This window comes from Podarcis muralis, chromosome 7 (genome assembly GCF_964188315.1).
Source record: "Podarcis muralis chromosome 7, rPodMur119.hap1.1, whole genome shotgun sequence".
In the NCBI taxonomy this organism is placed as follows: domain Eukaryota; kingdom Metazoa; phylum Chordata; class Lepidosauria; order Squamata; family Lacertidae; genus Podarcis; species Podarcis muralis.
In genome coordinates this window covers 51,934,918-51,947,720 of record NC_135661.1, presented here as the reverse complement: position 1 = coordinate 51,947,720, position 12,803 = coordinate 51,934,918, and positions in this window count along the sequence as shown.

Below are 12,803 nucleotides of genomic sequence, written 5' to 3'. Positions count from 1 at the left end.
TCCCTTAAGCTCCTTGGAGGAAAAGTTGGGTGTCGATGTTGTAATGAAAGAATGAAGCAGATCCTAGAGAAAAGAAAATAATTGTCTCCCTTTAAGACAATAAAGTTGGAGGAAAGAATCCTCTGCACCAGAGAGGAAGAACTGTGGCCTGGGACTGCCGGGCTGGGACTGCCGGGACTTGTAGTCCAACAATGTCTGGATGGCCACATTCTACAACCCTCGTCTTCCCTTCTCAGCCAATGAAACTCTTTCCCAACTTATCACGGGAGAGAGATTGACAAATAGGAGAGCTCAATGTGGAAAAGTAGATAGTGTGCCCTCTAGTGGTGGGAGAGGAAGGCACAGCAAGCTACCTGCTTCCCTGAAGCCAACACATCTCTCAAATAAACTCATACACACAATATAGCTTTCTCCTCGGCAGTTTTGCTCTGTACAATAGAAGGCGGTGTTCCCAAGGGGGGGAATTGAAATATGAAACCCCAACCTTTCCCCCTGAAGTGGTACAATCCAATAAATGTTTCAGCACTTCGTTTTGTGTGTAAATTCGGCCACAAACATTTAAAATGTCCATTGACAAATGCCGGGCTTCCGCCGATGCCTCCTGTGACATGCATGAAGGTAAAGGAAGGACACTTTAAGGAATTCATGCTTGCAATTAACATCTTTGCAGCTGCATCACCTGCTTTGGTGCTGCTGCCTTATGCAGAAGAGAACAGGCAGGAGCAACTGAACCCATTTCATCCCATTTAGACTTCCTTCAACTTAACGCTGACCTCTCCTTCTTAAAGTTTTTGTGAGGTTTCTTGCTGATTGCTGTGTGAACCTCATCTGTTTTGAAGCATCCTCAAGCCATGCATGTTAAAAGCCTCTAGAGAACCATTAAAGCATTAAGGCACCAGAATGGAAATGGAATAGAGCCACTTTGTAACCTGTTTCATGGCTTTGACTTCTGCCTAAGGTGGCCATGGGTTCTACTTTAAGGAAGACAACCCTCTGTATGCAATATGACCACAAATTACATGGAAGTTTGGTTCCAAAGGTTCTGTATATAGGTGAAAACACGTATACTCAAACTGTCCCCCCAAGGCAGAGAGTTCTAAAGCTCTTTTCATTCTGTGTAACACAAACGTACCCATGGCCAAACATTTAGGGATAACAAAGACTAGTCACTGGGTACAATAAAGATATTATTGGCCTAATGTTGGAAAAGACACTCGAGCCTTTTGTAAATTTTGTGAGGAGTGTCAGCTGGAATTGCGATCCAGCAGAACTTTCTCGAGGGCTTTTCTGTGTCCAAAAGAGAGGTTCAAGAAGGGTGACAAGAATTATCCGTGGCTTCTACTCATCTCTAATCTTCACATACTTTAATCATAGGCCGAGGGAGGATCTAAATTAAGAAGGGATCAACAGGGAAGATTCACGTGGGTGCCACTAACTGAAATATGCATGTTGGTGGGAAAAGAAATTGAAACATGCCCCATGTTAACATAGGCTTTCCAGCTAATTAGCATCTCTGGAAGAAGTACCGGGGGGGGGGGGGGAGCTACAAAGGAAATTGTTTCTGTGTGCATTCCAGCCAGACTCCAGAGCTGACATCACTCACAAGGGTCACACTGGAAATGGAGGATGTGCAGATGTTGCTTTCCTAAAAGATAGGGACCAAGCATCCCATTGACTTGAGGAGACCCAGATTAAAGAGTGAGCAGATTTGCTTCTGAGAGAGAGAGAGAGATCTGATCAACTCTGACAATCAGGTGTTACCATGGTAATGAAAGACTGTTGAATGCTACCCAACAGGCTCAGCCAGATTTGTTAGAGCGCCCCCCTCCCTCTTTTCTTTTTCATTTTTTTCTTCAAAGCATTTTGTTTGCATTCAGATATTATTCAGAGCCGGCACAGCAACTGATGCTGAAAAGTTCAGGTCAGACAAGTTCTTTAAAGTCTGGAAAATCTGTGCTTCAAATGGGTTCTTGACCTACAGCTTAAACAAAGGAGATGGTAGAAAGCTAGAAGCTAGAAACACAGTACTGGTTTTAAGCTGATACTGTTCAGTTTTCAGTTATGAATATGTTTTTTGGGTTTTGCTCCCTCTCTCCAAGTATCAATATGTTCAAGACTGAGGATGCTCTGGGATTCCTCTGCAGGGGAAGAGTCTACTCTACACCAACACTACTCCTGGATCCAACCCATTGTCTCTCTCCCCCTGGCAGCTGAATGTTACTTCAGCCCTGGCACTGGGCTAGTGTCTTCCATGACACCTGATGCAGCTGTTCCACTTTGCCTAATAGTAGAGCCGGCCCTGCACATTGCCATCAAAAGAGGAGGCCCCTGTAAGGTCACAAAGTCTAGACCAGCCTTTCTCAACTTTGGGTCCTCAGATGCTCTTGGACTACAGCTCCCTGTCATGGAATTCTACTCAATATTGATCCAGAGCATTACTCCAACGTATAGTTAGCAGAGTAAAAACTTAAGCACGTTGCAAGATTCCCCCCAAATAGACCAGAGGCAATTGTATTTCATTCAGCAGAGCTTCACTGCTACTGAAGGCAAATGAGCATAATGGTCACTAACCCAATACATTCAGGATTGGCACTGTCCATAAGAAATCCAGCTGCAGGAGGCTTAATATCACAGTAACTTATAATAAGACTAAAACTTAACACCATATACAGAACACCACACCAGAAGGAAAGAAAGACAGAAAGAGAGAGTGAAACCCAGGCTCCTTCTGGCCTTACTACTATAGCCAGCATGACCTTGACAGAAGAGACAACAGAACCAGTTTAAGCCAGTTGTACTCAGCTTCTCTGAAGGAATAACCCAAACATCATGAACCTTCCGCTTGTTTCTTTCACACGGAGAAGCTTCCAGAACCCTCTTGAATTAATTAAAATAGGAAAAATCTCTGCACATCAGATCAATACTTTCTGTACTAAGAAATGCAGCCTGGGACTCACATCACCCCTAGCTAGCAAGACCAGTGGTCAGGGATGATGGGAGTTGTAGTTGAGGAACATCTGGAGAACCAAGGTTGAGAAAGGCTGGTCTGGACTCTGAATTTGCCTATGTACATAATTGACTCTACCTTTGCTCCATCTCTGCTTCATCCTGTCTGGGTAAGGACATAGAATCATAGAGTTGGAGGGGACCCCAAGAGTCATCTCATCCAACCCCCTGCAATGCAGGAACCACAACTAAAGACCCCCTGACAGATGGCCAACAATGTATGCATCCACGCCATACATCCAAAGCACATGACTCCCTCTCCTCAGAAGAATCCTGGGAGCTGCAGTCTTCCTCCCACAGAGCTGCCACTCCCAGCACACTTAGCAAACTGCAGTTCTTGGGATTCTTGGGTGACGGGGAATGCGCTTTAAAATGTATGGTGTGCATGCATCCAAAGTTACTTAGTGCAGCTTCTACACTGAATGGCGTCTTACGCAAGTGTACAAGCCTTGACTTTTGTGTGCACCCCTTGCTATTAAAATGAACCTGATTTGCCTGCTCCTCTTTTGATGGGTTATGCTAATTCAAAGAAAAAGGAAGCAGCGGGGAGAGAGAGGGAGGGAGTCAATAGACGTGCAGCTTTTAATTTCCCATTTCAAGGAGGACAATGGCAGGGAGATCAACATATCAGATTGCTGCTTTCTTTCATCCCTAGCGATGGCCCCTCGCAAAATAAATCCATTGTCTGCACGTTGCCACACAGGCCGCGGAAATAATAGCATTGGCCAAATCATCTCTGGGTTGGCACAAAAGAATTATTGGGCATAAGAGAAGCAATCTGTCGTTTCCATGGAAGCATTTTAATTTTGCTTCTGCAGGCAGGCACAGAAGCCATGTCCGTGGTCCTGCAGAGCAATGGATCAGTTACCCTGAGGGAGGGGACTAACTGAGGTGCACCCACTCCTAGCAGAGACTTCCTTCTCAGCCACGTCTTCTTCTCAGGTCTCAGGTGTCAACCCAATTCTTTGCTGCCAGGTGTGCTGGACTGCAGTCTTAATGTTGTCCAGACTAATTGAAAACTGCTTCTCTTTAAGCCAAGGGATGGGGAACATTTCTTCAGCTCAAGGGACACATTCCCATTGGTGGGTGGGGCTAGAAAAAAAAGTGGGTGGATTTTCATGGAGGAGGAGGATATCTGTGGCTACTACCTGTGATGGTTCCAGCGTCAGCATCTCATGGGCATCTGGTTGGACAATGTAATAGTAACTGAGGTCACACTTCAACAGAAGGAGCCCCCGGATCACCCCTATTCACCTTGTTATTCAGACCCCAGCAGAGCTGCTGCACACAACATACCAGTCACTAGAGCACTATGTTCAGTTGTGGGTGTTGTGCAGGAAGGAGCTGGCACAAACTCTGAGATCATTGTGTAACAAAGAACACTTGGTACATCTTATGTAGCCGCTCTGCTATCACTAGCATCATCTAGTGACAACAATTGTGACTGCATGGTATTTTACAACTCCTAGGTTCCATGTATTTCAGGGAACAACAGGATGTTGATGTCCTGTTTATGAGCTTCCTAGAGACATCTGGTGGGCCACTAGGAAGGAGGACCACGTGGATCTTGGGCTTAATCCAGAAGGGCTCTTCATATATTTTGAAGTAGAAGGACATAGGGGGAAGCAGGAAGGAGCCACATGGGACACAGCAGTCAAGCCAGAGAAGGCCCTTTCCTATGAGCAGGATTCAGTGCCTACTTATACCCAAGGCAATGGAGTCAGGAGATGAGGGTGACCAGGCAGCTGCATGCAGAAGTTAGCTGGTCTTTCTGATAAGGAAGAGAACCAGAAGGGTGGAACTTACCCCTTTCTAGGGTTGCCGTATTTCAAAAAGTAAGAACCAGAACAGCCAAAAGTTTTTAGGAAACACAAAAAATGCCTTTTAAAATGTGCTTTTTTCCAATTGACTTGCCTAACATCCAGGAAATTCCCCCCAGATGCCAATTCCACCTTTGAAATCCCGGTAATGTCCAGGAAAATCCGGACGTATGGCAGCCCTACTCCCTACACCCCAACCTCCCTTCCTTACACTGGTCCCAACCTGCTTTTGTAGATACCGATTCCCCATTTCTGGCTGGCTGGCAGCAGCAGCAGAGCTGGGCCTCTCTCCTTCCAAAAGGAAGCTGCAGTGCAGGAGAGGCATTGCAGAAGCCTCCCAGGGGGGTTCAGGCCTTGCTGCCATAAATTAAGTCTCTCTTTCTCCCCACCCCACTCTGCCCTCCCCCGCCAAAATCCCATCCCATGAAAATGTCATCACTGACAACATTTCTTCTTGCCCACGTTCTTGTGTTTTTCAATATAGCGTGCCCCTGTGAAGCACATCATGGCCGCTCTCTCGCAATGGCAGGTGAGCGTTTGGCAGGGACTGTTGTCACCTTGAAAAGAAGAGCAGAGAGAAAGAGGAAGCAGCAATTACAGGAGCAGTTTGCTCCAGAAATCAACACACAAGCACACTTGCATTCTTTTGCCCCTCAAACCATCTTTATTTACTTTATGGCATTTCTGTCCCACCTTTTTGTCCAAGGAGCTCAAGGTGGTGGGCATGGCTTTCCACCTCCCACATTGATTCCTACAACAGCCCTGTGAAACAGGCTAAGCTAAGAGGCAGTGACTGGCCCTTGGTCACTCAGTGAGCTTTGTGACTGAGTGGGGATTTGAACCCTGGTCTCCCAGGTGCTAGTTGGACTCTCTAACCACTACACCAACAACGGTTTTAAAGTTATATCCATCCTGAGCCAACCAGAAGTTGGATATGGAATCTTCTGATCGATAGTCAGACACATTATTCATCATGCTGCTGGCTCTTGGGGGCAGCTTTCCACAACTTGCTTTGCATGCAGACCCCAGCTGATATTCAATGCCCTTTTAAAATGTGTTGGGAGGGTATTGGGTTGTTCTTGGTTTTTGATTATGAATTCTGTGTCTGAATTATGATTTTATCCTGTGAACCGCCCTGAGACCTGCAGGTATAGGGTGGTACACAAATTAAATCAATAATAATAATAATATCTCCAAGCCCGTTCTCATATTAATATCACTTTGCACAGAGATAATCTGCTGCCATCCCATTTACTTGAAAGCCTTGGGTTAGTTTGTGCCCTTGGTGGTATAGATGCTTTGGAAAGAGAAAGCCAAGGAGGCTTGGCCTTGAAGCAAGGAGCTCCTGCAATTTGTGTGGCAATGAAGGCATACTGTAGCTCCCCACTCCACCCACACCCAGTTTCTGATGCTGTGCAGAATGCCTCCCAGCCCGTGTTCAGCTGGCTCCCTAAAGCCAGCAGGGCACTTGCTCTCCTTCAAGGGAGAAAGCTATTCCACCCGGCTATCAAAGCACCCACCAGTGATTCTCAATGACAGCTGAAGAGCATTGTGGGGAAAGAAGATGGCAATTTTGTTCTTGTTGCATTTATAATTTAACATTGCCATTGACTCCTGGGCTTGTTTGTGCAACAGCCTGAATGTGGAAAGGAAGAAAACGTTGCAGATTTAAGCAATTTACTATATGCTGCGCACAAGTAGGTTGCAAAAGTCTGAATTGCAATTCAACACCCTCAAGCTGCAGAAAAGAAACGTTTGTGTCATGTAATCTGAGATCTTGAGGGCAAAATAATGAAAGAAACAGGAAACCGAAATGATCTAGGAGCTGGAGCAACTCCTCAAAGAGGAAAGGTTACCATATTTGGGGCTTTTTGGTTCAGAAAGAAAGGGAAAATGAGGAAAATAATCAAGCAGAAGCTAGGCACTCCTTCTCTTCCCTTTGATGGTATTCCTACTTCAGACTAGCAATTCAAATGGTAACACTCCTATGTAAGTCTCTTTGTGTTTCCAATTAAAAGATAATGATAAAAGCTGAAGACAAACTGGTGTTCCTAATGGGATGATAAAGTAGGTTCTGAAATACACAGAGGATAGACAGCCCCACACACATTTTCTCTCCTGAAATGGCATTCTTATTTATTATTTATTCCATTCCATTCCATTTATGAATCACTTCCTATAAAGCATTCCAAAGCTATTTAGCAAAACAACCGAAACGATCTCATATATAAAAGCAATGTTAAGTTCAATACAGGTCTAGTTTGAAAATCATCTCTTAAAAGCTTGTTTAAAAAGGAACTTCTTCAACTGGCACAAAAAAAGACTGTTGAGATGGTCCCTGTCTAATATATAATGGGAGGGAGTTCTGTGAGCAGGCCAGATACTGAGAAAGAGTGGAGGAACACTATTGTGTCTGCCTGTCCCCTCTCATCAGAAACAATAGAGACATTGGTTTAGAAGTGCGTCTAAATTTTCCTGTTTGTGGGGGCATGTTGGAGAGAGCCTCTGCTTCCTGGCATGTCCCCAGCTTGCCTCTTTTTGGTACTACCAGCTTTAGGATTTCAGAGAAACCAGCAGACAGAGGGAGATTCCAACATTGGGTCTCCCTCTTTCACCAGAGCCTTTTGTCTTTGATGCGGCACCTATTCTGTGGCCTCCTGGGAAGCCCTCCAAGACCACAGAACTGCCACTTTGCTTGCCTTGACAGATACTATAGACTGTTGCATGTCAGCCATCCAGTACTGTCAAGCGTATAAAAGTGCCACATGTCAACTTCTAAGTGCTGTATTAGCAAATATCAGATGCAGAAATCGAATACCACTTGATATCATGGTCAAATGCAGTCATCAAGTATATGCAGAATGTTTGGAAAGTATTCAGAAGAGTCTTCTGGAAAATGTCCAGCATCAACAAGGAGAAGAGAATTTGCTTGTGTCCCTTTTTTCCATCTTTAACACTCTTCTTGGCAGTATAGATGAGAGACAGAGAGAGAGAGAGAATGCATTCCAAGTGTCAGGTGAAATATCTCATACGGAACATGAACATGGCCCACTTGTAGCCCGACGTCACCGTTTATCTGGCAGCTCCCAGTGAGAATTGTTTCACCTTTGTGTAGGAGTCCTCGCCGCTTGGGTAAACCCAGCTGCTGCATAAGGACAGTGGTGGCATTTAATTTCTATCCCCGTTCATTTTTAATCACGCTGAAATTTCCTGAACATGCCAGCTGAGTTTCTGCTACAGTAAGCTTCTATTAGAAGCGTCGGCAAGACAAGCCTGTCAGATGTACAAATGAGAGCTGGGAGGAACTTAGCAATTTTATATTGGTGTGGAGCTTTGAACACATTCCCTCCCACCCCCCAGGTTTCAGACTCTGTCAAACTCCCAAAGGAAGTTTTGTCTTACCGACATTCAGGTTTTAATTAATTCTAAAGAAATCCAGTCTATCCAGAAATATATGCTGCTCTGCTTTCTCCCACACCCCTTTAAAAAGATTTGCATCCTGTTTCAGGGCTGCATAAAAGATTGGATAAACATGGTTGGCGATTTGGGATCTCTAACGAGACTCTGAGGAATGCTACAAAATTCCTCTTTGGGTGGACGGATTTCCTGGAATACTACATGCATTTCATAAAGCTTGGTGATTCTTTCTGTGGTGGTATTAGTTATGTGGAACATGTAGGATGATTTGCAAGCTCCTCTCCCCTGAATCAAGGGGAAATGGTGCAGTTTTTCTGGGAAACAGCAACTGGCTGATTTGTTTGTTTTTAATGTCTGTGTGTTGAATCTAGACTTTTAGTCAGGTCTAGTGTAGATCCACTGAAATCCATGGGGCTTAGACAGAGACATATACTTGGAACAATAAATAAACCAAATGCACTAAATTATACATTATGTGAATGTGCAGTGCAGACTGGTCTTCCAGAGTCTCAAAAGCTCTTGCCTTGTGAAAAAGGCTTCCATTTGCTGCCTCCTTGAGAATTTTAGAATGTTGGTGGGTGCGAGGTTTTGAGATTACCTTATGATTGCATGATGGTCGAGGGTTGTTTCTCTATTTGCGATTTCCCTGCAGCCTGATTCCCCACTCTGAAAAATCCCCATGGAAGGAGTTACCTGATCTTGTCTTCTCAGGGTGAGCTTCATGGCTGAGTGGTGAGTCAAGCCCTGGTCTCCCAGGTCTCTCTCTCTCTCTCTCTCTCTAACCACCACACCAACCTGGCTCTCTAATTGCAACTGCTTTAAGGTAGCCACCCCAGAATTAAGGAATTTCAAAGAGAGGCTGCAATGGGAAACCACTGATTTGTAGCACATCTAGAGGTTCATTGCTCTGGCATTTGTGGACTGAATTTACACCATGGATTTTCATCACCCAACACATGCTAATTAGTTGACTGTGCAAGGATATCTGTATTTCCAGCATAGCCATTTGCTGTGAGCAACCATGGTTAATTATGTAATTATCAGGTCAGTACTTTTCTGCATCTCATTTTCTCCCTCAGAGGGATTTGGGGCGTGCCAGCTCTCTGTTCTGTTGAATGACTACTTTCTGTACTTCGCTAACTAAGAACTGGTGCCTGGAGTTTTCACTTTTCTTCCTCCCTCCCAACGCCTTTTGCTTTTGTGTCAGGTCTTTTAGATTATAAACCTGAGACCAGAGGCCATCTTATTTCTGTTCTCTGTAATTCATACTGGGCTCCTTTTTCAATTGAAGGGGGGGGGGTAAAAATGCTTCAAGTTCAAGAGACAAGGAAGAGATAAGAAACTTTATTTGTTTTAAAGCCCCATAAACCTTTGAGATATATGGAACATCTGATTTCCTCTAAACATAAGAAGAAACTTCCCAGCAGTAAGAGCTGCTTGACAGTGAAACTGTCTGCTTAAGGAGTTGGGGAGCTGTGCTTCACTGGAGATGTTTAAGCAAACACTCAGTGGTCATGTCAGGAATTTTATTTTCTTACATTCATATCTCCCATGCTGCCTTCTGCATTGAGTATGGGTTGGACTAAATGCCCTCTTAGGACCCTTCCAGATCTATCATTTCCTTCCACCTGTCAGTCCATTTCCTTCCACCAGGTAGCCCATTCACTTTCCACCTTTAAGAAACACTGGAAGCTGGTAATTCTGTTAGGGATGGAAGGACCTGTAAATTTCACTTATCTTGGTTTCTCATTCTTTCCACTAAATTTAGTTCTCTACATTTCTGCAACAATTTGCATTAAAAAAAAATTCCACATGAAAATTATTCAGCATTTTAGGGCATCTCCTAATAAACACATTTTTGTATGTAGTTTTGACTAATGTGCCTTTTTTGCAAACAATGTGGCCTAATATACTGCATGTTTATTTGCTATTTCCAGAAATATATTCATTTTTATATATGCATTTTTGCAAACATTGCTGAGACGGAGAACTGCATTGCAAAATTTGGATAAGTGCAAATTTCTAAGGATGGCAGTGTTTCTATTTTCATATTGTTGCAGAAGGTGCAAATTTGATGAATTCAGCTTTAAATGCTGGATTGAATAGAATTTCTTCCCCATCTTCAGCACGGCTGTTCCTGGGCTGCCTCACTTGCATCATTCCCCCTGCACAGCGTTTGGATGTAGGTACAATATAAATAATAAATATTAGCAGCGTTGCTCTTCACCTTGAAGTCTTTCATCACTCTTTCACCTGTAGAAGCCAGGGATGGAAAAACCACCACCTCACCCACTTGATGACAGATCTAAGATTCAAGCATTTCAAGTGAAACACTGCCCTCTACTGGCCACAGAAGCAAACTTATTCCAGCTATCCAACAGTTACCTTTACAAGTCAGAAACGGTTGTATCTATCAAGAGAGGTTGGATTGCTCTGTTCAATGCCCCTCTTTGCTCTTCCCAGCAGTCCATTTTACATGAAGGAGTGAGATACAGTAGGGAAAGTGCTGTGAGCTCAGAGCCAGTCCAATATATTTTGCTACCCGAGGCGAAGGATACCATGGTGTGTCAGCATAGAAAGCTCCCTTACATTGAATCAGAACACTGGCCCATCTAATTCAGTATTGTCTGCACTGACAGGCACCAGGTATCTGGGGTTTCAGGTGGGGCATTCCGAGTGTTACCTGGAGATGCAGGAAGCCAGGACCTCCAAGGTAGCTTTCTCTGAAATGTTACTGGTTCCATGCACAGGACCAGGTAGACAGGCACAGCTTCATTGTCTCAATGCAGGGATTAGACAAGAGAAAGGGGAGAGGAGAGAGGGATTTGTTAGGCACTGGGAAACATTCTGAGAGCACCTTTTAAACGGATTGTGAGGGCAAAGCTGACAGGAGCTGAGCAAGGTTCTGTTCAGAACAGTGAGGGATCAGGTGCTCTTGAACATGACGCAGCTCAGAAGGGTTGCCCAATCTCTGCAGAAACAAGGCTCAGGTGACCACTTTTTCCTGGAAAGGCAGAGGACACAGCTGTTGTCTCACCAATGGATTTAGCAAGCCCTCAGCTGCTGAAAATGATCACGCTCTGTTCCAAAAATGTGTCATGTGCACCTCGGCTCTGGAACACCTTGGACAAAGAACCAAACAGATCCTGGCATACACTGTAATGTGCTTATGTAAAATGCATAGGAGGGGCATCAGAAATGAGAAAAATGGCTTCTTTCCCTCATTCCTGGCAGGGGAAAGAAGTGTTTTATGAGACGATTAACCCAAAGAGTTAAAAGTGTGAGGTGGGGAGAAACTCAGTGGCTGATCTTGCAGACTCCTCCTGAGCGAGATCAGCAGCACCTGCTAAAATGCTGGAAAGCAGGGATCCTATTTCACAAAACTGCCACCTCTCAAAGCCTGGTAAACCAACAGTCAAAGCAAATCTAAAACAGTGTCCAAGGCCAGCCCAAGACATTTCACAGCCTATAGCAAAGGACAATATGCCACACCTCCCCCCCCCCCAATTCCTCATACGGAAGCTGACTAAACTGGCAAGTGAATCCTATTACAATGCTGGCAATGGAAAAGTATCCTCCGCTGCAGTGGTGGAAAACCTCAGGCCAAATGCAGCCCCTCTATGAGTCTCTACCCCACCAAGTCCTGTTCCTACCCCCGTCACTTGTTTTAATGTGACCTTAAACTCTGATAATGTATCTGGCTTGCCAGGATGGATAATAGAGGTATGCATAGAAACCAGGTAAAACTCTCTTTTGTTGCTTTGGTCACTTTTGCATCTGGTCCCACCCACCACTGGCATGTAACCCTTGGAGGTTTCCCCGTATAGAATGTGGCCTTCCAGGGGGAAAAGTTTCCCCAGCTGCATCAGAGGGCAGCAAGATAACTATGGGGGTACAGAACAGGCCACGTGGCACCCACAACTCTGTCCTCCAACAAAAGGGTGCAGTGGCATTTGGCGGAACTGCAGCAAGGGAAGATGGCAAGCACCTCAGCTGCACAGAGCTCCTGTGAACCACCAGCATCAACTGCACTACCTGGCTGGCCACACACCGCCAACGCCATTGTCAGTGGGGAACCAGGGGTGCTCAATGCAACAACCAGGGAGGCTACACAGAAACCCCAGCCTCCCCAGCAGCCTCAACCCCGCCGGAACCAGGAGCACCCCACCAATGGCCAAGTGGAGCTCTGAGGCCAAGTGGAACTCTGAGAATCATATTGCATCATCAACCAAGTACATCACATAATCCAGTATATTCTAGAAGACAAGACGAAACAATGAGTCCACTTGGAGAGAGACACCATCGAAAACATCCCCAAAACAGCATCCCCATTTATCCAAAACAAACTAAAGAAAATCCCCACAACACTGAACAGGTTCACACTGTCCACGCTTAAAGCATTGAAGGGGAAAGTAGGCAAACTATCCCCACCTCCACTAACCCCCCTGGCCTATCACCCACTATTCCAACACACACCTTAAAACTTGGTAAGCCAATGGCCTACACTGTCTAAAATACTACTACAAAAACAACAAACCCATACCAACACAAGAAATACAA